The 25,798-nt window shown below is 45.1% G+C and overlaps 1 long non-coding RNA gene across 1 annotated transcript in view; it reads left to right on the top strand.

Annotated features, from left to right (window-relative positions):
• Nucleotides 1–12,890, top strand: part of LOC138468094 (uncharacterized) — a 438,792-nt gene extending 425,902 nt beyond the window's left edge. Inside the window, exon 2 of the long non-coding RNA XR_011268197.1 lies at nucleotides 11,933–12,890. This is a non-coding gene — a long non-coding RNA (uncharacterized lncRNA). The remainder of the gene's footprint in view (nucleotides 1–11,932) is intronic.
• Nucleotides 12,891–25,798: the final 12,908 nt, after the last annotated feature.

Below are 25,798 nucleotides of genomic sequence, written 5' to 3'. Positions count from 1 at the left end.
CGGCACCATTCTGAATGGTGCCAGTGCATCGTACGTCCCATTCCCATTCAGCCCTATGGGGCTGAATGGGGATGGGGAGTCCTTATTGCCGGCACCCGCAAATGGGCAATTACTGGGTCCACCGAACTCAGCCCATTTGCGGGTGCCGGTAAAAATGCAACTCCAGATTTGTAATGAGGCCCACTGTCTTTTTTTATTTGCATGTTGGGTATTTGCCCATAAAATAAATGAGCACTTTTCAAAGGTTTGGTCTGATCCTAGCTGTGTTTTTTTTTTCAATTTAAAAAAAAAGAACAGAAAATATTGTAATGCATGAACATTCCAAGATACACTGTGAAGCTGAAAAACAGTTACACATAGTCACATTTCGAAGTAACCAAGATAGAACTATTGTTTCTGAGGTAATACAAGCTTGTTATGCCCACAAAATTAAGAAAATGGTGGTGACCCCCGGCCGACCCCTTTCTGACCGGACCGGCATTGAGTGCCACTTCGCCACCCCACCCCCCCTCGGCACCAAAACCTGGCTCTGCCACTGTCCCTCACATGGGAAGTGCACTGAGGGACCCTTCATTAAATGAGCCATCTGGGGCTGGGAAGTTCTGCACTGTATTACTGTATTTCTTTTAGAAATAACACATTCCTTATTAGAGCCCACAAAATTGAGATAGAGGTTACATATGCACACAATTGAATAATATACACTGTTGGCTTTGTAGGCACAATGGTGTTCATCAATTTCTAGAAGTAATTTTGAAAAAAAGGGCAGCAAAGAAGAAGGCATGGATTAGCAGTATTTCTATTGTAAAATGGCCCATGAACCAATCCAAAAGAAGGTCCTACAGGAGACAATTGGGGTGCTAGTTTAAAGATTTGGTGGTGCTATAGTTGTGACTGAGGGGGATGAAGTGGAACCTGTTCTTACCCATCTTGTTTGAGCTATGGTGGATGAGAAAGATAGCAGATATGTTAGCCATGTAGTTTGGTGGAAATGACCCATGCAAATGATGGGTTTCCAATAGATAAAGATGAAGAAGAAATAGCTTGGGGTCAATAAGGGACTGTAGACTGACCTGAAAGTAGTGATCAGAACTGTTGCCTACACAGGAATTGGGAGGGGCAAAATAGCAGCAATAAACAGATCGAGGAAACATTTGAACAGCGAGGCATCAGGCATTGGTATGATTGAGCATGGGGTGTAAAGCTTTGAACTTCCAATGAGCTATAGGCAGAATGGGGTGCATATCTATTCCAGAGGAATGAAATGCATCTTATAAAACCATGGATGTTGTGATTGGTTTTGTGATGGAAGGTCTGGGCGGTCAGCGAGGTGGGGGCAAGAGGATCACCATATGGGTAGGGTTCCTCTGAGAGCTGAGTAAAGACAGAAATGCGTTGGAAAATATGGTTTTGTGGACAAAAGCAATTGGTGACTTTGATTGGTGCTAGAGCAAGTAGTTAAGATAAGAAGAACCAGGCAAATTAAGGATGGAGAAAAGACCCAAAATAAAAAACAAAAGGAAGTGAGCTGAAAAGGAAAGTGTATAGGTGGAAAGGCTTGAGAAGCAGCAGAGACGGAGTATGAAAAGGAAATGGGAAAATATCAAATGAAATGGGGAAGAGGTTGGCAAAGGGGTGTGAGGACATCACACAAGGTGTGCCTGAAATCAGGGGAAAAGGTGGGGAAATAACATGAAAGAAATGAGCCTGCCTTAAATAGCAGATTTTGTATGATATGCTATGATATGGCATGGACATGCAGGGGCCTGGGCCCAAGTTCAGATGGTGGCCAGGTGACCAGTGAATGGAGCACACGGGTCATCAGCAGGGGAGGGAGAGAAAGCGGAAGCGAAGAGGAAGGTCTTGAGTTGCTTCCACAGTGAGGGGTAGTTCTGCTCAAGTTTGAGAGAAGTAGAGGCAGGATGATTTAGAAAGAGGCTGTTGCAATAGTCCAGCCTAGAGTGGACCAGAGCTCTGAAGACGGTGAGCTTCTGGAGGAAAATTAGGAAAGTAAGAATACCTCTGAGGAGGTGCAGCTGATAGTTTGACTTCTTGCGGTGTCAGAGATGTGGCAGAGAAGGAGAGGGTGGAGTCGAAGATGACCCCACGGTTCTTAGCCTCACAAGTAGGAGCAAGAAGAGGGCTCAGAGCGGGGAGCCAGAGAGAGAGAGAGAGAGAGAGAGAGAGAGAGGAAAGGAGGGAGCTGGTTCCGATGAGCAGGATCTCTGTTTTACTGGCATTAGGACAGAGATCATTGGAATCACAATTCTCCAGAATTGTGGAAAGACAGTCTGGAATGAAAGAAAGAGTGGAGGCCACTGAGGGGAGCCTGAAAGAGGACTGGGAGGCATCTGCATAACACTGAAAGTTGGAGCAGAGAGAAGTGATGTGGTTGGCAAGAGGCGCCACGTATTGGTAGTACAGCCAAGGAGAAAGGTTAGACCCCTGGGAAACACCAGAGGGTGAGAGAGAGATAGAAGAGAGGAAGGACCCCAGCTAGACCAGAGAGGGCAGATCAGTGAGAAAGGAGGTCAGCCAGGCCACGGCCTGATCAGTGATACCCAGGTTATCAAGGAAGCAATTGAGCCGGATGGCATGGTTGACCGTGTCAAAGGCAGAAGAAAGATTGAGGAGAATGAGGACAGAAGGAAGGTTACAGTCAAGGCTAGAGAGCAGGTCTTCACAGATGTTCAGGAGAGCAGTTTCTGTGCTTCCGGCCGCTCTGAAGCCAGACTGGTGGTTATGGAGACAACTAACAGATTCAGTGTGAAGATTAAGCTAGGAGATGTGCAGCTTTTCCAAGAGTTTGCCCAGGAAAGGAGTGATGGAGATCAGGCGATAGTTAGCCGGAGAGGAAGGATGAGCAGATGGGTTCTTTAAGAGGGGGTGCACAAGTGAGTGCTTAAGGGGCAGGGGAAGGTTCGAGTGGTAAAAGAGTGATTGCAGAAATCGGCCAAGGCTGGAGCAAGGGTGTTGATGTGGTCCTTAATGGTTCTGGATGAACAGGGAAGAACCTGTTTTGACTTTAATAGATCAGACTTGTCTAGGAACATTGTCAGATGTGAACAAAGGAAAGGAAGAGAAGGGAGGAGGAGAGGCAGTCACAAGCAGGCCAGGGGTGGAGGAGGAAGAGGAAGAGAGTGTGAACAGGATGTACTGGGTTTTAGTGATGAAATGAGAATCCAAGGCCGTACAGAGGGCCTGGGAGGGAACAGAGGAGGTAGAGACTGCAGCAGGATTGGCCAGCTCCTTTCAGATTTTGAAGAGTTGTTAAATGCCGCAGAGACATAGGCATGGATGTGCGCTCTCTGCTCGGCGAGGAGAGAGAGTCTGTACTGCCTTTGGAGTAGGCGGCAGGCCAGTTTTTCAGAGGGTGCACCTGTTGCCCTCCATTTCCTCTCAGCCACCCTGCACTTGCATTTGAGGTTGACGAGGTCGGAGTCATACCAAGAGTTGCACTTGGATTTGGGCTACAAGCAGATTCTCATGACAGGGGCAAGTACATCAAGAGTGTCAGAGATAGAAAGATGAAGGTTAGATGGAGCTGTGTCACGATGTAAGTCAGCCAAAGGTGCAGAAGGAGGAGAGAAAGTAGCGGCGAAAGCCTAAACTGACACACGCTTCATGGGTCGGATGACCGAGAAGGTAGGTGGCAACGCTGGAGTTAGCTTGATGGCGAGTGGTAGAGAGGGAGAGATGGGAGGAAAGGAGAACGTGATCACTCCAGGAGAGAGGAGTGGTGAGGGGGCTGGACAGTGGGAGGTCTGAGGAGATCTTAACATCCAGGGTGTGCCCTGCAGAGTGAGTCAGCCGAGAGGGAACAATTGAGAGAGAGTGAGAAAGAGAGCGTGAGAGTGGAAGAGGTTGTGAAAGAGTCCTGCAGAAGTAAAGGAAGCATCCAGGTGGATTTTGAGGTCTCCGAGGAGAAGTTGAGAGGTAGAGGCGAGGAGAAAGGAGTAGAGGTCCACTCACTCAGAGAAGAAGAGGGCGACCTGGCCGGGCGGCCAGTAGATAGTGGCCACAGTGAGAGAGAGGCCAGGAGAGCTAGAGAGCATGCAGACTAGGCATTCAAAGGAGGAGTAGTCCTACATAGGATTGATAAAGGCAGGGATCCGCTACAGGAAGATCAAGGCTACACCCCCACCAGGGCAGTTGGTTCAGCATATGGAGAGGATCTTGTAGTCATCAGGAAGGAGAGTATCAAAGCTTGTGACAGAGATGGCCATGAATCACATCTTGGTCAGACCAAGCACATCCAGATCGAGTTCTTCCAGGAGACGCAGATGTCAGAGGAAGGTTTGACAGCTGAGCGAAAGTTGAGAGTAGCAATGTGGAGCAGTCTGCCCCCTTTGAAGGACTACGTGGAGGGGTACAGTTCAGAGTTACGCCTTGCAGAGAGTTGTAGGCACCCGAGGAAGGCAGAGGAGGAAGGAGGAGAGGTCAAGGTTGCCATGGTGGAGGAGGTGGGTGCCAGAGGGATGGTGGAGAAAGGAGGCAATAGGGTGGCCGGAGAAGCACCATAGACAGCCGTAGAGGTTGCAGAGGATGGAGGAGAAAGAGGAGCCAGAGAGGGGAAAGAATGGACAGCAAGAGAAGAAACGAAGTTTATAAGGTGTGGGAATAGAAGGTTGGCCTGAGGGCCTCAGACCAAGATGGTGCCGTTTAGGTAGACATTCATTATGGTCTTGGAGTAGTGGAAGGGGACCAGGAGGGCCTCCCAATGAGTGCCACCATTAATGGGTGAAGAGGAAAAAGTAGAGAGAACAGAGACCATATTTGATTCCATAGGCCTGGAGAGGGAACGACAAAGAGGATGTTGGTAATGGTCTGTCTGGAGGAAGCACTGGTGTAGGTATCAGCGATAGGGCGGCCTGGGTTGAAGACCAGGATATCCCTTTTGAACTTCTTCCTGCCAGATTTAGTAATAAGAATAGGATAGTCGATAGACAAGCAGTTAGAGAAGATAGGTGAGACTGAGAGCACCATAGAGGATGCAGAGGGAAGAGTGGGAGGAAGAAGAGAAAGTGGAGGGGGGGTGATCTAGGGAGCAAGCAGGTGGGGGAAACACTAGGGCAGTGGGCACACAGAAGGAGGAGGGGCAAACAGAGGACAGAAAAATGGCAGAACATCAGATGCAATATATAGACAACATAAAATGAAAAGAACCAAATGATTACTTAGGGAACCTAGATGTAAGGAAGAACACAGCAGGGATGCAGGCAGTACAATCTAAGCAAACAACCATGGATAACAAAAAACACCAAAAAACAGAACAATCGACCAGGGAACCTAGAAGAAAAGAATCAGCACAGCCGGGAACCTTGAAGAAAAGCAGGGAACCTAGAAGAAAAGAATGAACACAGCGGGGATGCAGGCAATGCAATATAGCCAACAACCGTGGAGAACAAAAACCTCAAGAACTGTACACAGTGGGTCATGGGATGGGGGCTAGGAAAGGGTAAGTGGACTAGGAAAGGGCAAGGGGCTAGGAAAAGGGGAAGGAGAGGCCGCACAGGGAATGCGGGGTGCGCACGCACCCCAGAGTGAAGAGAGAGCAGCCTAGAGTTGTGAGGGAGCACATGCAGCCTAAGATGTAAGTGAGCACACGCAGTCCAGGATTGGGAGGGAACACACGCGGCCTAGGATGCGAGTGAGCACACGCACCGTAAGATGGGAGTGAGCGCACACAATATAGGAGGGAACGCACGCGGTCGAGGATGCAAGGGAGCGCATGCAGACAAGGATAACGTATGCAGCCTAAAATGCAAGGGAGGCCTGGGATGAGAGGTTGCATACACAGCTAAAGATGCAAGTTAGCACATATGGCCTCCAATGTGAGGAAGCGGGCAGTCTAAGATGCAAGGTAGCACACGCGGCCTAAGATGGGAGGAAGCGCACCCGGCCTATGATGAGATGGGAGCGAAAGTGAGCAGGGGGCAGGGGGCAAAGGTGGGTGGGGGACAGAGGGACAGGTCACAGGGGGAAATTGCTTGTGCAAGAGTGAGAAGGGGCACCCAGTCAGTGGGATTGTGAGGAAAGTAGCAAGCTAACTCTCCCCGTAACTCCTTACCTGGTGGACGCAGACATGAGGGTGAGGTCATTCACACTCACTGCCTACGCTGCAACCCCATTCCCGCCAAACACCTGGATCGCTCAATACTGCACCATTGTCCTACGCGGGCTTTGCCGCAGAGGCTCTGTGCTTCGGTTCTTATAGGCACAGATGCGTGGATGTACCATATCAAATAAGAGAAGGTGTGGCTGGTCCTTTGTGTTGGCCTCCTCAAAGGGACCCAACTAGATTGAGAGGTAGCGCTTTAAAGCTTTTGGGGGGGCTGTCGAGACTGATGTTGGAGCAATGTGAAAGTGATTGCAGCAGAGTGTGAGGTGCCACCTTGCATAAGAGGCGTTGGTTGATGTAGGAAATGCCTTTCTTTAACCAGCCTTCAATCAGGATGGCCCACCTCCCCTCTAGAAGAATTGGAATAGAATAAGGTTGCTGAAAAAAAAGTAATTTGGGAAAGGTTAGTTATAATGTGTAAGGACGTATTGTTAAAGGTTATGGTTATTCTGAATGATTCGTTAATACGTACACTGCAAGGAAAGACTTCATTGAGTTAACAGGTAAAAGTGTAAAGGTTACATGGGTTGTTGAAACTTACATATTTGTGAAAAAAGGAATACGTCAGTTTCCCCGGTCCTAGAGCTAGCAGGTAAAATACGCAGGGTGTGGAACTATAGACAGAGAAAAGGCCCCTGGGAAAAGATATGGAAATAGGGGAAGAGGCTGACGAAGGAAATCACTCAGACAGAAAGGCTGGAGAAGCAACAGGGATGGAGGAGGAAAAGGAAATAGGAAAATGTGTAAAACCGGGTAAGGTGGCATTGTTATGGGCTTTTCTGACACCAGAAACGAACCTGCAGTAAACAAACAAGGCCTTTACCAAACACTAGAATGGCTGGTCATTTGCACTAATACAAAAAAAAAAAAAGTGTCTGTGCATGTGCAATGCTCAATTCTAACGCTTTCTTATCGCAATTCAACAAACAACTTTACTGCTATTCATAAATGTTTCACACATTTCTTATGACTAGGGATATTCATTATAGATGAAGGAATTCATATTAAAACCGAAAAATAACACATATAAAACTCAACAATATACCTCCATCAAAATACAGTAAAATTATCACAAAGTGCCAAGTGCGAATAAAGTGCACCTGTGCCTGTAAAGATAGACTTTCAACACTTCAACCGTAAAGTGCAACATTGGCTACCGCACTTTTCGAGCACAAACTCTTCATATACCTAGAGTGATCCTGTGAATGGAACCACACTATTATTTTATATTTTTAGTACAGCAATATTTCTGTACCACACACTGCCCTACACTTTGTGTTCCCTTAACTCTGACTGAATCATGGAACTTCTTCAGGGGCCATCTTTCTGTATCATTTCAATTCAAGGATATCCCAGCCAGACCACTCAATATTGTTCCTATTGCACAAACTAACCTTCTTTCATTGTTACATGCTTTACTGCACCTTTATTGGCATAGCATCTTCTCCCTCATTAATGGTATAGCTTCCCCGCTCCCTACTACACTGCACAATTCAAGGATTCACACTCTTACCCCTCATTTATTTTAACCATCCCGGATCAAATGCTCAACAATTTCTAATAGAAATAGGCTGTGTCATTCAGCAAACGATTTACTTTGTTCTGCACCACTTGCTTGTGGCAGCTTCAAGACTGCAAACATGTCAGATTTTCAGGACACCTCTCATTTATATGCATGAAATAAATGTGCATACAATGAATCTAAATGTATGCAATTTTTTTCTCAGGAATATTAATGTGGGATATCCTGACAACCCATAAGTATTCCAGCCCTCGAGGTCAGGAGTTGGACAGCCCGAGGCATTTTTAGGCTTGCTCCAGTTGTAATCTTTGTAAATTACACATAAGGCAGCAGGTGCTCCAGGATAAGTAGGTCAGGCCCACTGAATTTAATTAAGTTCATTACAATTATGTTTTCCTCCATCTATTCCAAATTTGGATATTAATGATCTGATTTAATTTTTTCAGATATTGTGGCACATGATCCCATGTACTCATAGATATATTTCTATGAGTATGTCACTCTTGTCTGCACAGCATTAGTTAGTCATTGCACCCTAACACCCTTTCCTAGATTTCACATGATAATTCAGGTAGGAGAGATGCAGTGGCTCTCAGTATGTGACAGATTACTTAGCATTTCTGGGCAGTCCTGTCTCCAGTTCAAGAGGAGACCCAGTTTTTAATCTGCCTTCGACATCTTAACGTGATATTCCTACAAATGTGTCATTGAATACACAGCAGAGCTGCCCCAGGGGTAGCAGTGATTCATGGGCGTCAGATACCAGCATGAGAGGGCATTGCAATGCAGGGAATTCAGTGTGCAGGATGTGTTATTGTTTCCGGATAATTGAAATTGACCAATAATTCACGAGCAGCCACGGGAAATCCGTCCACTTGCTTCGCTTTCAGAGCAGAGGCCATTAATTGAACTCGAACTGATTTTGGAACGTAGATATTCTCAGCTGAGAAAGATCAAAAGCATCCCCTTGCCTGGCAGCAAACACTGACAAGCCGAATGATTAAATGTACGTCTTTACAAAGAAAGATACAGGTATAAAGGTAAAATAACAGAATGTAGGGAAAGAACACAATCAGTGATTCATTTTTCCGATGGGAATAATGATATTTAAGGGCAAATACATTTATATAAACCATAACCCGATTTAAGAAAGATTGTCCCACATGCAGATCTATTGTGTACAACTGGCTAATAGTCAAATTTCTTTGATTGCTTTTTGTCTCCTCCCTTTGCTCTACCTCTTAAGGGTATATGGTATGTTTTTGTTGTAATGGTACGTAATCATTGTAATCTACCACTCGTCGAATCTTCTTAATAACTTAGAAACAAAATGTCATTCAATTTTTTGTTAATTTACTGTTAAGTAAAAAATAAATGTTTAAGCATTTATATATTGTATTCCTTCATATTGAACAAAGGAACAATGTAATATTATTGTGTGTACATTCATACTTCTAAAATTGAACTCATATAACTCATATAACCGTATAGTTATAGCTATAGTATAGCCGCAAAAACCTGACATAAAAGGGTGTGTGAATTCAGTAAGGTGAATACTAGGACTGTGTAACGTTGTGGGCCTACGCCTTTGTACACTTTGCAAAGTCTGCTACAAAACAAAGTTGCAGAGTTGTTCATCTGTAATATTAAATGTTGGTAAATCAGGCATATAAGTATGCATGTGTGATTATAAGCGTGATAAAAGGTGCTCTGTCTAGGAACTGTTTTTTTCCCCTTTGCAATTAGCTGTAAACAAAGAACAAACTTCAATAGTGTTACTCGCACAATGAAGGAATAGGCTGCAGAAATATATTCCTGCAAAACACGGTTTGCTGCACTTATCTCTCGGAAATCAAAATCAATTACTTCCAGGTCAAATGCATGATAGAGACAGACATACCATATAAGGCAGGGAGCAAGCATGTTAGGCTCAATACACTTACATTTCTTGTTTTTCAGTTCTGGCGGTCCTGGGAGCGAGAATGAATACATCCTTATAACTCGAAGCATCGTAATGCATACTTTGTTCTGCTGTGTGATCCTCGCATATTGACATCCTTAAACAGAGATGATTACTAATTACATATATTGCAAATAATTAGTTAATTGAGGGTGAATTATTTTGTACTGTTTACAACTTTTTGGAGTAGGAATTTTCAAATGGTGGTGATAGAGGCGTTCAGAGCCCCACAAATATGTATTTTAATTTGATCTTATCTTTGCAACTTAAAATTTGCTTGTGAGTGCATAGTGACCAGCATAACAGAGAAGGCAGTAGGAGAGAGACAATGCCAGACTGGATTGGTGTTTAAAACCGGAAAGGGGCAGTGGGATAATCCCGAATTGGAACTGCTGTAACTCGAAGCCATTTTTTCGCTCAGCCATTTCTTTGCCAGGGGTGATGCAGGTTAGAAACTGGCAGTCGCTGTATGTTTCATTTGGGGACAATATGGAAGGTTTGCCTGAGGGAGTGACATTAAAGTGCAACATTATTTAAAAACCATATTCATGTGTAGAAAATGAAATGTATACAGTTCTAGAATATTGAAAAATCCAAACATGTAAAACATTTATATAATACATCTGCCATTTTAAATTTGCAATTGTTTTTGTAATTTGATTATCAATGAACTTGCAGCCTAATGTAAACAGTCAATGTTGTACTTTTTATGTATATTATTATTATACATTGGTTTATATATATATATATATATATATATATATATATATATATATATATATATATATAAATTATTGTACATATATTTTGTATTACAAATGTTATATTTTGTGTTTATTACTATTGTTCTAATAATATTAGTCACCTTATATTTTGGAACTATTTTTCTAGAATAACTATATTTTTGTTAATCACAATAATTATGATTAAAGATCAATACACATTTTTGTTGTCACTATAGTATTTGAAATGAATTGCTACAATTACTATTTTTACACCTTATCTCATCAATAATATTTGTAGTCTTTCTTATAAATGAAAGCACTGGTTTTTACTCTCCTTTATTTTGATCAATGACATAGTTTACTACAGAAATCAGTCATCTCTGTGATTACCTAGTCATCATCCAGTCCTGGATGTCAACTCCCTACCTCAAACCTAAACCCTTCAACACCAAATTCTTCCTCACTGGTAGCCTCCCCCTGCTAAACAACAACGTGTCCAAAAATTGCCTGAATATGTACCTAGGAGGATTTGATCTGCTACTTTCAGATTCAGCAAAATCCTTAGGCTTCACCTTTGACACCAGCATGTCCTTCCAGAAAAAAATAGCCAAAAAAAGGTCCAAATGGCTTGGTTCCAATTCTCCACCCTTCGCAAAATCAAATCATTTGTTCCTGCTGCAGGATTTACGGTCTGTAGTGCAGGCTGTTGTGGTCTTGTATATCGATGAGTTATATGTCCTCCTGAAGGGGCTCACTGCCCCTCATTTGCCTCCCCTAAAAGCAGTCCACCACACCACAGAACCTCTTATTATGGAAGACAGAAATGTGACCTTATCACCACCATTCTATGCTAACTACATTGGGTTGTCCTCCAGGCCAGGATACTGTTCAAGTTCTACAAGACAGTCACAAAAAGCACACCAGCATATCTGCCGCCTAAGTACCACATATCGGGTGGCACACATTCCGTGCACAGCAAATCAATCAGCCAACTTGAATTACAGCTTGTCCTCTTGTCACACACCTACCCTCTAGAACTCAGTCCCAGTATCGGTTTGGAATACCCCCCACGATTCTCCAATTTTGAAACTCTCTAAATATATGGCTTTTTCAACAACACCTGGACCAATGAGTAATCCCGATGGATGGGCAATCTAATGCATACTGCAACTCACAGTAATTCAGTACCTTAAAAAGAAGTATATATGTATATTATCATGTGTACCTCATTGTGTTTATGTACATATTTTGGTTTGTAAATAAGCTTCGCAAATTCATGTAAAGGCTGCGCCCTGTTACCCTAGGGTATGATCGCGCATTACAAATAATAAACAAACAAACAAACAAACAAGTCAGCCCAAATGCTGGATACCTGCACCCTGTACAACACTCTGCTTGCTTTTGAGTTAGGCCCGTGGTTAAAAATAAAATAAAATAAAATAAAACTGATATATTTCATGACTACCGACTTTTGTATTCACATTGATTGCTATCATTTCTGATCAATTTATTATTTGTCTCTGTTGAATTTCTCATGACTTATTACATGTATTTGTATTTGTCTTCATTATTATTTCTTATTAATATTAATTTTGTCTCATCAGAATCTTTCATGAATTGCTACAAGAGCAAAAATGGGTTAGCTGCTGGAACTTCGTCTGAATGGACAGTGCTTACGACAAAGAAAGAAGATGGTGGTGAAGGAGCTGGCAGAATACATCTTGAAACTCTGAGCAGGACTCCAAGCACCAGACCCCCTCTATGATCCTCCAGTGGCAACGTTATGTCTACCCTGATCATTTGCACTCATCACTGAGTGAAACAATACCGATAGTTTTAAGTCTGGCAACACATTTTCACAGTCTAGTTGTGTTAAGTTATCTGGCATCAAGGTTGTGTTTGTCAAGTTTACAAAGTACCATACACAGAAGCCTACCCTTGATCCGTTTTTACATTGGGAATCCGGCCAAAATGTTGGCAGTTTAACTCCTGTGCTCTTGTTTGGTAGACACAGAAGGATTCCTGGAATCTGTCGAAATTGTTTTGTCAAAAATATCAGGTACCCAATTGCACATATGTGTCTCCTGTTGCAGTGTCTGGCCCACACAAAACACTGTTAGATGCAATTGTAAAAGCACTCATGGAGTTCGTTGTGTACATAATTCATGTAACAGTGAACAAGCGGGCCAGTGGGCAGGTAACAAACTATATGTGCATCAAAGCACATTGAGCTTTCTTTTAAGAACTACACACCAGACACTCAACCCCCAATACCTCTACTGCCTTACTGTCAACACCTCACCAGCAAGCAAAAGTTTCTATGTTTACCATGGGGAAGGTGCACACCGTGGCACACATCCTGGCAGTATTGAAAACCAATGCATTGGGATGGGTTAAACTAAAAGAGTTGCCTGTTAGTTTTGCTTGTTGGCAACAATGGTAAGAACATCATGCAATCAGTGATGAATGGTAACTATTATTGTGTGGCCTGTTTTGCGTAGTGCCTGAAAAATAAATAGAATAGACATAAGGCTGCCAAGATAATAGCCATATGTCACACAATTTGTGGCCTTTTCAGTCATTCTTTTAATGCCCAGAATATTACATCCCAAGCTCAATTTCATGCAAGAGGGTTGAACCCACAGAATTCTCCCTATATATGCTAAAATGCCTCTTTGAACAACACAAGGCTATCAATAAGTATGTGATACAACACAATGGTGAAGGAGGGTCTCCCATGTCTTTGACTCCTATGCAATTGGGTCTCATGAAACAGTGCATCCTGCTTCAAGTGTTTTTTCCTGTGATGCACAGGCTCTAAGCAACAGTAACACAGCACTCACATCCTTTTCATTTATATATTATTATTATTATTATTATTATTATTATTATTATTATTATTATTATTATTACATATGTTAATAGCATTAACCTAGCTTGGGAACAGCTGAGTACTGTGCAGGTCTTAGAGCAAAACATTGGTAGCAAGAACTTAACAAGCCATCAACAAAACATGATTAATAATTATTACTGAAAAATATATATTTAGAAGGGGTTTTCACAAGACAACTGGAACCTAGGTAACAACAAGGTGTTGTTGAAAGAGCCAGTTATTCTGTTCTTTTGTAAACTGAAGGAGACTTAGTACAACCCGTATTGCCATTGGGTTAGTGTTGCAGAGGGACAAAGCATTGCATGAAAAGGATTATCTAGTTTTCTCCTTACAAGCCAATCTAGTTTCCAGACTTGTGATGGTGTTACTGTCAGATGACTATATGCCGCCAGATGTTTTAGGCATGCCGGCATACCAGTGGTGAGTGCCTTGTAGACAAGGCACACCATTTTTAATCAGAGCCTAGCTGGCATAGGGTGCCCGTATAATGTGTGCAATGTGAGATTGGTGTGGTCAAATTTCCTAGAGACAGTAATGAGGTGAGATTCAGTGTGATGGCCTGCTTTGAGGGGCCCAGGTGAACAGTCAGGCGGGTGTATCCCCCTTTAAATTGCGACAACACTAGGGCTCATAAGTCCATGGGCAGGAAGAAAAACTTGATCATGCAGTGTAGCGGGTTCTAATACAGATCCATTTGAGCCTATGTTGGAATGTGTTGTTGGAAGGATAGACCACTATCCTGTAAGAGGATTCAATTCAGCACTACAGCCAAGTCAACGCCTAGTCTAGAATACTGAATGAAAACCCTTATTGATATATCTTTATGTCCAGTTCATGCGTTCTGGATGACTACCCCTATATAACACCCCTCTCTTGGAATCCTCCTGACCCCACTGAGCCAAGAAGTAGTTCTGTTTTGCAAATTAAAAGGTTTATTTGAGAAGTAAAGCAATATATATCTATCACACTTTATAATAAATTAATAATTGAATATCACACTTAATCTGATATGATAAAGATTAACAACAGAGAATCTGGCACTAGCACACTTCTTTATAATCACTAAGGAGTTGACATGAAATGGATAAGATAGCACACTGGTAAATAGGGACAGAAGAATAATGTGGAAGAGAATGTTTTATAGGGTTCAAGGAAATGCAAGGTTGAATGAATGAAATGCAGTATAGAAAATACTCAATATGATTTCAACAAAACAATGTAATCACTTTTCTCTGGCAATTCACCCCCCCTTTTATGCAATGCAAGGAAATGGAAGGAAGCACACAGTTCTCAGAAATGCAATTCAAATGTAATTCAGTTCACCCAGCAACTTAGACTACAGAAGTTGAAAACACAGGCAAAATGCTTTTAAATGTGCTGGAAATGGAGTGAAAAATATGCTAAATTTGCTTTTAATTCCCTCTAGAAGTTCAGGGTGAGTGGTATCTAGTTAATATTAGTCCAGGCTCACACTAGCAATGATTCAGGGATGATTAGCAGGTTAAACGAATTTCTGGCAAATGGAAGGCAAGCAGCAGCAGCTTTTTACACGTGAAGAAATTGCAAATCGCGGTAAAATTCGCGAATGCGCCGAGCGAGATTACAGAGGAACTACAAAGACTATCACTATCGTTTTGGGGTCCTAAGAAAGCCTAGGATCTCAGCTTTCAGATGAAAGTTACTGCAAGTCTCTAGCACAAACGGTCGCGGAGATATGAGCAATTAAATAAAGGTCGTCTTTCAGATTTGAAATTTTAAAGTTAAAAAGACAAGTGCAGCTTGCAACTAGCAAATCACAGGTGACAGCTTTACAAATGACAGGTGACAGTTAGGAGGCAGTTCTACTTAGATTAAAATAGCTTGGATTATATTATTTTAACTAAGAGATTGGTTCTGCACAGTTTTCTAGGTACTCACACTATATTCTTGAGTGAAATGGGCCACGCCACGGATCTGGTCAGGTTTTAGACTGCACTCTGGTCTCTGCACTTCACAGTGATCTGGGTCAGCTCTCTCTGGTTCTGCTAACAGGTCAGCTCTACTCTGCTGGTCTGGTCTGGGTCTGCTCTCTCTCTGGATTCTGGAGATTTGATAGATTTGAAGTCTCTATGTCTGCTCTCTGGATTCTGAAGATTGAGGGATTTAAAGTCTGGATCTTTCTGCACAGCTTTCTCTGGAGATTGATGGAGGTAAAGTATGGATTTTCCCGGCAGAGCTTCCAGCTGCAAATGGATTTTAAAGTCCCTATCTGTCCTGTCTCTCTGCTTTTATGTGTTTTTAAAATGGGTGTGTGTGAGCAGCATCACTAGCCAGCCCCTCTCCACTTGCCATTGGTCAAATTTCCATTTCTCACTTGATTGGGGAAGGAACTGTGAGTCAGAGCGATGTCATTTTATGGCTTGCAGAGAGGACACTCCCCAGTCAAATTGCACACATTCTATATATGATAACAAAAGACATATTTGCACAGGTACACAGTTGTTTGAAATTACATATACATGGTGTGGCTGAATTTAGCCATGTCTCTGTCCAAATCTGCTGTTTCTAAGAGCTTGCATTGAGAAATGGCACATATTTCACTTTTTAACGGATTTTGCAATTTCTGACATTGACCCAAATTTACACACATGTGCGCAAGGAGTATGGTCATTAATTGATGAAGTTTCAGATTTTTCACATGCATACATTTAGAGTAATATCCACTTTTCCGCTAAAACCCCCCTGAACATACCACCGGTTCTAAAAACCTCTTAAACTGTGGGCAGAAAAATCACAAGAATTATGGTATCATTTATAAAATTTTCACATGTCCGCTCTATGAATGATCCATCTTTTTAAAGTTATGTTCTGGCTCCAAAGGGGTGTGGTTTACCCTCAGCACAAGGTTGAATTTCTGGTTTTTCCAGTTCTGCCAAGCCAGCTTGCTCTCACAGGCAGTGCTCCTCCCCTTTCCTTCAGGAGGAAGCCACTTTTTACGACCAGTTACGACTCCTGCCATAAACCATCTGCCTGGGTGAAGGGGGTTACATTGTTCAGAGCTCCTGTATTCTGTAGGGGGCTCCCCTTAATTCAATTATCAGAGAGATGGTATATCCTTAGTGTGGCCAGCAAAAGGCAGATAGGCCTGGGAACACAGTTGTGACTCAAGTTTCACTCCTGATGGGGGTAGCTGTCAAGCAAAATCAAGTTCCTTAAGCCAGACTTTCAGCTAACTGTCATATTTTTTGTTGCTTTTTAAATTAACTTGCAATTTTACACATGCAGCTAGAATGCTGATTCTAAGTGCAAAACTATGACATTTCAACAGTTACAAAGGCATGTGACACCAAACATAGGTCACTCATTTAATCTAAACATTTTCGATTTTAGTGTCTTTAAATCCAGTGCAACTTAAACTGCTGACTCCATAGCAGTTTTGTTATAAGCATTGTTTTGGGCTCTTCATTTCCCATATTTTGTAGGCACACAACACTCCATTCTACCAAATGTCTGCTGGTGTCCAGTGAGTTTTTAGATGTGTTGCAATGTTTAAAATAGACATTTTGAGCCTGCCTTCAGAGAAACACAGGGTGGTTTTAAAGCGCTTTGAAGCTAACCGGCGCTACTGTTTTTCCTTTGGCAACCCATTTCCCTCATGGCAACCCGGCCTATCATTCTCGCACTGGTGGGTGGCAAGTGAGGCAACCATTTTGGTGTGCGCACAAACTGCGCAGCTTTCCTGGATTTCGGCGCACATGTGGGTTTTCCGCCATCTTGAACTTTCTAAGCCCACAGCACCAATTGTTGTAGCATGATAGCTTGCACGTGGGTCAAGACACCCAACAAGCCCCCCCGCCCGACTGCACTTTGAATTTGAGTCGATGGGGAGTCGGGTGCACAAGGGTTTTGACCCACGCACCGGTCTGTCCGCATAATCTTCTTCCAATTCTGCAAATGGCACAGCTCAGCATCTTCTTCTCCATCCGGTACTGATCGATCGGTTCTCCTCGCCGGTCCTGATGGGAGTATTGGGCGGTACACAGGGCCCATCGCGTCTCTGCTCCCGGTCTCCGGATCGTCCTCCTTGGCCAGTCTCAAGGTCTTCTTTCTCCTAGGACGACAAAGGAAGAGCGGCAATACCTACTCATAGACGTTTTTCCACCAATGTTGAGATAGTGGGGCAGCATATGCATTTCATCATAACAAAACATTACATTCTTATTTTGAAAAAAAAAACAGTATAACTAAGAGACAGTTTCATGCAAATCACAATATTTTAGAGACTAGATGTGGTATGTTTTATGGTTGGAACTGAATTAGTCTGAGACAGTGCCCGCTAGGATTCCAGAGGATTCCTCCAGTTGTTGCAGAGCGTGCCTGGGATGGCAACATTTCAACTGGTTTATGTGGACCCACTTGTCTTCCCCCTCTGCCAAATGACCTTTGGGGATGTGGATTTTGTAGGCCACAGGGGAGATCTTGTCGATGATGTCAAAGGGTCCCTTCCACGTAGGCAAAAATTTCCGCTGTTTTGCCTGGTTTCTTTGGAAGTTGTATAGATAGACCCGGTCTCCCACCTGATATTCCTTCCTGGAAGTTTTCAGGTCATAATGGGTCTTCATGCTATCAGCCGATCTTTCTAGATTCCGCTGAGCATAAGCAAAAGCATGTTGAAGGTGTTTCCTTAAATTCTCCACATACTCATGAGTAGTGGAGGCATTTATCAGTGTCTGCTCTTGGGTCCTGTAGAGCAAATGCTGCGGAAGCACCATCTTGCGCCCAGTCATCAACTCAAATGGTGACATTTTGGTTGCAGATGAAGGGGTAGATCTGATGGCCATTAGGACCAGAGGTAATCGGATATCCCAACTTGGCCCAGAATCTGCCACAAACTTCTTTAATATGCTCACAATTGTCCGGTTATATCTCTCTACTGCCCCAGAAGAAGCTGGCCTGTAAGCAATATGCAGCTTTCTCTTGACCCCCAGTATCTCCCACATCCTTGTCATTACTTCACTGGTGAAGTGGCTACCTCTGTCTGACTCAATCCTTTGAGGTAGACCAAAACGGGAAAAGATGTGGTTAATCATCAAGGCAGCTGCGGTTTCTGCCTTGCAATTTGGGGCTGGGAGACATTCCACCCACTTGGTAAATAAGCATGTCACAGTCAACATGTACTTATTCCCCCTAGCAGAGCGAATCACGGGGCCTACAAAGTCGATTTGTAAATCTGACCATGGCAGTGTCATCCCCCTCTTTTGGAGAGGCGCGAGGTACGTGAGGGATGATGGCTGAAATTGTGCACACACAAGACACCCCTTCAAGTATTGGTTGAGGTCCTGCCCCATGTATGGCCAGTATGCAACCTCTCTTAAGATTTCCAATGTTGTGTGAAACCCCCTATGACCGGCGGTGGCCGCATCATGGGCGTGACTTAACATCAGGCTTCGGAATGAGGTAGGAACCACCCACTGATCGTGGCCAGCTTTGGATTTCCTTACCAACAAACCGTCTTGGATCCGGAACATTTTTGGACATTTCATCAACACTCTTAGGTCCTCTTTCCCAGTGTAATCGGTATCCGTCAGGGGAAAGTTCTCAGGGTCCTCAAGGTGCTGGTAAAATTTACCAATTATTGGATCCCCCTTCTGAGCTGTAATCAAATCAGCATCAGGGGTCTCCTTACTCCATTGTGCAATTGAAAGGTCGTTGTGAGCATTTGTCTGGGACCTAGTGATAGCAGTGACCTGGATTTCCCCCAACAGGGACTCAATCTCAATTAGATCCCCTTGGATGGCCCCGGTTTTGGCCAGCTGATCAGCTAAGTCATTTCCAGTTTTGTCTGGTCCCTCTACTTTGGAATGACCCTTGATCTTTTTCCAATAGATGGTCATCTCATTCGAGGTGACCAGATCATCAATGTTTTGGATCAACTTCCCATGTTTCAAGGGTTTGTTGTTAGCACATAACATGCCTCTGGTTTTCCAATTAACCAGGTGCTCCACGAACCCGTTCCGTACATAATCCGAATCTGTGATTATGACCAGTTCGTGGAGTTGATGCTGGACAGCAGTGAGGATGGCCTGATGCACAGCCATCAATTCTGCCACCTGACTACTTCGGGGACCAATTTTGTATCCAGCGGAGGGTTCTGGGGACTCATTCACCCATGCATTCCCTACGCCGGCCACCAGTTCTTTCTCCCCGTTGTTGTCAACATGGTAAGAGCATCCATCCACATAGACAGTGGGCATTCCCTCACACTTGTCTTCTTCAAAGACTTTGTGTGGGGAATTAAGGTATGCCTCCGTGTTGTCCTTGATTTTTAGACTTTCGTCCTCGAGACAGTTTTCTCTGGCACAATCATGCAAGTCAGCCAGACCTTGAGCGAGGGGACTCTTCTTGTTTTGGCCATATCTGACCTCCACAGGAAAGCCTTGCATTGACAGAATCCAGGAAGTAATTCGGGAATTACTCACATTTCCGGCCCGGATTCTGTCACTTTGGAGATATTGCAGAGGCTGGTGTGGAGTCTCCACTATGATGTGTTCCCCCTGGATAAACGGGCGGTAATTCTTCAATGCCCACACCGTTGCCAGGAGTGCCTTCTCACAATCGTTGAATTTTTCCTCCACAGAGGATAAAGTTTTGCTAGCATAGGAGATTACTTTATTGACCTTGTCATGCTTTTGGTATAATAGCGCCGTCAAGCACGTATTAGAGAACCCCGTCTCCAGGAAGAACTCCTTGTTTCTGACAGGGTAAGCTAGGCAAGGCGCTTGTGAGAGGCTTCTCTTGAGTTGTTTTACTGCCTCGGCTTGTTCTGGACCCCATTCCCACTTGACCCCCCCCTTCAGGAGATGAATCAGGGGTCTGGTGATCTCTGCGTAGCCCTCAACGAACTTTCTGCTGTAATTAGTCAGTCCAAGGAGGCTCCTTAGTTCCCGCAGAGTTGTGGGGTCTTTCAGTTTCTGAAGTGCTTCCACTTTCTTTTCCTGGGGACAGAGACCCTGAGGAGTAATCTCATGCCCCAAGAAATTAACACGGGTTCTACACCACTGTGCTTTCTGAAAGGAAAGTTTTGCTCCGGCGGCCCTCAACTGGGTCAGAACATAACGGATCTCCGCTATGTGTTCCTCCACAGATGAACTTTTGATGAGGACATCATCTACATAAGCCAGGTTACCCCTTGCACCCAGGTCGGGCATGGCCTTATGTAGGAAAATATTGAACTCATTACCGGAGTTAAGGTATCCGAAGGGCGTCCGGGTCCATGTGTACTGCTGGCCCCCAAAGGTAAAAGCCAGTTTGTATTGGTCCTCCCTGCTGACAGGCACGGTCCAGTATCCATTGGTCAGGTCTATTGCAGTGAATACCGGTGACCCCTGGATCTGGGCCAGCCCTTGGTCAATATAGGGCAGAGGCCATCGGGAAGTATGGACCCGTTTGTTGAGCTCCCTAAGGTCGGCGCAGAGTCTCCACTGGCCGTTTGGCTTCAATATTCCCAGCACCGGATTATTGAAGGTGCTGTGGACTGGACGGATTATTCCCTGGGACTCAAGGTTCTTAATTATTTCAGTAAGGGACTCCATTGATGCGAGAGGCAAGCGATATTGCTTCACAAACACAGGAGTCATGCCAGGGTCCGTGGGGATTGTTGTTGTGTGGATGTCAGTGCGACCACAGTCATATGAGTCTACCGCAAAGAGATCTTGGAAATCCAAGAAAACTTGTTTCAACTTTTGCTTTTGTTCCAGAGTCACACAGGCATCAGCTAGGTTGACTCTCTCTTCCACCATCTGCCTGAAGCCTGGAAAGACTTCTGGTTTGGCTATTTCAGCGGCCTCCTCCAGCTGGGTGGAGAAGTCCCTGGTCAGAGTGCTGATTTGGACTGGAGGCTTCAGGTGGGAAAGGCAGCCCTCATGGACCTGGAAAATCACCTCATCCCTCCTGAAGTCACAAGTCACATCTTCCTTACCATAGGGGCAGGAAGTGTACACCAGGAAGTTCCCCCCATGCCGGGTAAAAATCCTGTCTGGTGTTGTGTTGTCATCACTGTCACTGTCAAAGCAGTCCTTGGGGATTGGCCCTAACAGTTCATTTCCAAGATCAATGGAGAAATGTTGGTCATCAACCGCCATTCCAATAATGGTGCCTGCGGCTAGAGTAATACTCTTTAAGTCGCTGTTATCCACCTCTATTGGAATGGTGTCATGTTCTATGTTGACTAATGGTGTTGGGTTTACCCCTAACCCTTGCTGTTGGAGAGAAGCATTTAGATGTATGTAAGCATCAGGGTTTTTCAAATGTTGTCCTCTTTTAACTTTCACTTCCAGGGAGAATTGTCGGGTCCTTTCTGGGATGGTGACTTCCTCTTTAATCTGAATTTCAACTGCATAAGGTAGCAATTGAGCTGACCTAAATGCTTTTTCTGGATCATCAAAGCACATGGGATTATCCGCTAATTGGGACCAAGCTTTGAAGTTTATTAGGTCCAAACTAATGGCAAAGCGATTGAGAATGTCACTGCCTAAGTAAAAGGCGGCAGGGACGTCTCGCACGACCCAACAATTATGGACAATGCTCTTGTTGCCAATGGAGATTTTGAGCATACACCTGCTTGGCAGGAGATGTTTGGAATTAGGTGCTTCCAGGTCCATTTCCCATTTGTCTATCAGTTTGAAGGTGGGAATGGCTGGATCTTTTGGGAGTTGGCGGAACATGGCTTCGCTGATGAAGCTCTTACCGTTGTTCACACACACTCGAGCGAGAACAGAGTCCTTCCCATCATTTAACTGGACAGGGATGAACAACTGCTCTCCAATTTGCTGAATATCAGCCAGGCTCTGAGCTGATTTCACATCTTTCTGGACTATAGGAGTGGGAGTTTCTGATTGTGGATTAGTAAAGAATTTCAGAGTGTTTCCTTCCAGCGTGGAATACCACCTTAAACTGGAAGGAAGGTTGATTTTCAGAAACAGAGAGGACCCTCCATCACCAGTCTGTTGTCCTACTGCTATTACTGTCACGTCTGGAATTTGGCTATTCTGGAAGCGAAATTCTACTTGGTCAGATTTTTGTTCAACCATGTGGCAGGTGCCGTTTAAACTAACATGGTTGACACTCTGTTTTAATTTTATTGGTCGGCTAGTCTGGGTCCAGAGGACCCTGTTTACGCAATCTATTAGGGGTGACAACCTTCTCAGGAGGTCATTCCCTAGTAAACAAGGGGTGCCCTCTGGGGTCACAACTATGACCGGGTGTTTCAACTTGTGTCGCCCAATTTTAATGTCCAAATCTGCCGTCCCCTCGACGGGAATTTCCTTCCCGTCAAAGTTCTGGAGTTGCCCAGGAAGAGAGGTGAGAGGAATTTGGTAATTCTCTCCCCTTCCTGCATTCAGTTCGTCAAAGGCCCTTCTGGACAGAAGGGTAGCTTGAGATCCAGTGTCCACCAGTGCCAAAATTGTACCCTGCCCCTGTACTTGTACCGGGGCATAATATCTTCCCTCCTTCTCCTCAAGGGGGCACAGATAATGTACATTTTTGGACAACTGGTGGGCTAATTTTCTGGTTTTGGACATCGCTAGCGAAGAGATTTGGGCAGAATTCTGTGGAGAGCCTTGGGAATCTGAAAGAAAAATTTGGCAACTGGAGATCAGAGCCATTGTGGGTTCCCCTGGCTCCGGTTCTGGGCCGCCCCCTCCTTTTTGGAGGCAGTCACCAGGATGGGTTTGAACCAGGGGATTTTCTTGCGGTTGGTTCTGGGATGAGATGGTGGGCGGCGTTAGCTCAGTCTCCACATCTCCCCAGTCTGGATTTGCATCCCTAGGGACCCATTTTTCTTTGGGAGGAGTTCCCCCCTCTCTGAAGGAGAAGATCCTTTTCCCAGGATCCTCTGAGGATCCCTTTCCCTCAAATTGGAAGATCTGTACCTCCTCCTCAAACTGTGTCTGTTTGGGTCTTTTGTTTCTCCTACCACCCCTCTGCTCCTTAGGAGGCAGACTTTCAGGGGCAAGAGATTTTGTTTCCGGTTCCTGGGTTTCCAGGGGCTGTTTACAAGTGAGGAAGGAAGCTTCCTCCAAGGCTTTACACCCCCCTTCCCTTTGTGCCTCCTCCCTGGGAACCGGTGAGTTATCGGGGTGCTGCCCCCGTCATTGTTCTGGGGCACCAGGTCCAGAGTTGGGTGCGTTCTGCGCCGGCATGCCGGTCTGAGGGTTCTGCTGAGCCCTCAGTATGTGACCCAGATCCCGCGCCATGTTTTGAACCTGGCGCTCTAACTGGGAAACCCGCTCAGGCTGATACGGGGCCCTGTTTTCTCCCCTGGGCTGATCCCGGGAAGGGTAGCTGTCCCTCTTCTGGTAATACCCCGGGTTGGGAAGATTTGGGTACCCCTCCACCCTTGGCCTCCCCTCTCCCGGATTAGGTTGTCTGGGCTCAGGGAATTGGGGAAAGAAGGATGGATGATTTTGGGGTTGGAAATTGGGTGGATACCTGGGGAAAAAGTTCTGCCCAGGATTTGGAGAATTTCTGCCCTCCTGTGGGAAGTTGGGAGGGAAGTTCCCTGGGTTAGGTGCTTGGCTGGATCCCCCCCCTTGGGCTGGAGGAGTCCACACATAACCCAGGATGGGTCGATTTCCCTTGTAACGGGGACTTACATAATCAGGAGAGCGAGGGACCCCATTTGTGGGGCTGCCTCCCTGGCTCCCTGTCTGTGACTGGCCCGAGGACCTTCTGGGCCTAGCATTATTAGGTGCAGGTAGGTTTTTAGGCCCCCCCATCTCCAACTCTAAAACGGGGGTGACCTTTACCTCTGCCACCTTGGCAGCAGCAGGGATGCTGTTGGCTTTGGGGTTTTTCTGGGCATTACTTTTGCTATCTATCGGTTTCTGCACCTCATAGATCCGGGTAGCCTGTTCAATGACCCAGTCTAAAGATCTTTTTTCGTGAAAATCCCTCACGAGCTGGGTCATGATATATTTGGGCAAGGCATGGAAAAACGTATTAATAAATTCTCTGCTATCCGTGCGCACCCTTCTTGTGGTCTGTGCAAAAGCACGCTTTAACTCCTGCACAAATTCTTGTGGGGCCTGATCCTCCCCACATTGCAAATTGTAGGCTGCCTTGCGAGCCTCTTGAGGATTTCTGTGAACAGAAAAATGTTTCAAGATGGCCGCCTTATAGGTGGACCATCTTAAATGATTTTGGTCCTCCAGCCCCGCAAAGAAACTGGAGTATTCCGGGGAGAAGGTCCACTTTACATATTGAATACAGCTTTGGCTGTCCTTCAAATGGAAAGTCTCCATCATTTGTTCAAACAACTCTAAGTGCTCCCAAACAGAATACTTAGCGTTCTTATGGTAAGGCGTGATGACGCTCCTGATCGCCTTAATCTGCTTTAAGGGGTCCTTAAGCAAGGCCCTTTTTGCCTTATTGGCCTTTTTGGTTCGGGTAACCCTTGTCCATTCGTCCTCGGACTCAGAGGCACTGCTCCCAGAGGTTCCCGTCTGTTCTTCCAGGTTTTCCCGGATTCTGCGAGCCTGGGAATGGCTGGCAGACTGTGGGGACCTGGTCTCCTGTGTCCTGCGCAGTTCAGAGGAGTCTTCAGATTCCTCCTTGCTGCCAGGATTTGATGGGTACCCCCTCCACTGACCTAACTGGGCAGAGGTTTTCAGGATGCCCTTAATGGGCCTACTCTCCTGGGGTTCCCCATTGAACTGTACTGTACTTGGGTGCCCATACCCGGATGCCCACCCCTCCATTCCTGAGTGGTACTGGCCTATGAGCCCCATACTCTTAGCTGGATAGTAATCTGCCATCCCTGTGGCCCTGTGCTCATGTGCGCCAGGGGACATGGGGGTGGTAGAGTCCAGGGACTGGGGGAGATGAAGGCCCCTGGTGTTAGGGCTCCTGCGGTTATGGTCTCATCTCTATCCGCCCCTGCTCCCTGTTGCAATGCAAGAGCCTGCATTTGTGCTTTCAGTTCCTCTGTTAAGGCCTTACTCGTCTCTATCAGTTTCTCCTGCATCGCTACCTGTTGCTGGAGCCTCTCATTGTGCTGGCAGAGAGCCTAATTTTCCCTCCGTGCTTCCTGGTTGGTCCTGGAGAACTGGGCCAGTCTTTGCTGCAGGAGGGTTACCTCCTGAGCTGTGTCCCTATTGGCCTGCTCCTTGCTTGCTAGAGCATCCTCCACCCTTCTGGTGTGCTCTACCAAGTTCTGGTTTTCTTTTTGGAGGTCACCCAGCCCCTGGAGGGCCAGGTGATTTTCTTCAATTTCCTTTTTTAAGTGGCAGACTTCCTGGCCCAAAGTGTCTCTTTCCTGACTGAGAGCCTGCATCTGTGCTGCCAGGTCGTCCCTCTGCTGTTGGAAGGCACCAGCTTTCCGGCGCTCCTGATCAAACTCTGCCTGGGTATCCAGATCTTTCAGAATCAGTTTATTGCTGTCTGCCTTTACCCTATCTAGGTGGCTTTGCAGGGTGACTACCTGCTCAGCACATGCCCTATTGAAGTCTAGCTGTTGCTCCAGCTTTTTCTGGCTCTGCCGTAGGGAGTCCAAACCTTCTTGGTACTCCTTCTGCAAGGCCAGAAATCTGGTATCCTG

Source organism: Ambystoma mexicanum, chromosome 4q (genome assembly GCF_040938575.1).
Source record: "Ambystoma mexicanum isolate Mex_15411 chromosome 4q, UKY_AmexF1_1, whole genome shotgun sequence".
Classification (NCBI taxonomy): domain Eukaryota; kingdom Metazoa; phylum Chordata; class Amphibia; order Caudata; family Ambystomatidae; genus Ambystoma; species Ambystoma mexicanum.
This window is presented reverse-complemented; position numbering and strand designations above follow the sequence as displayed.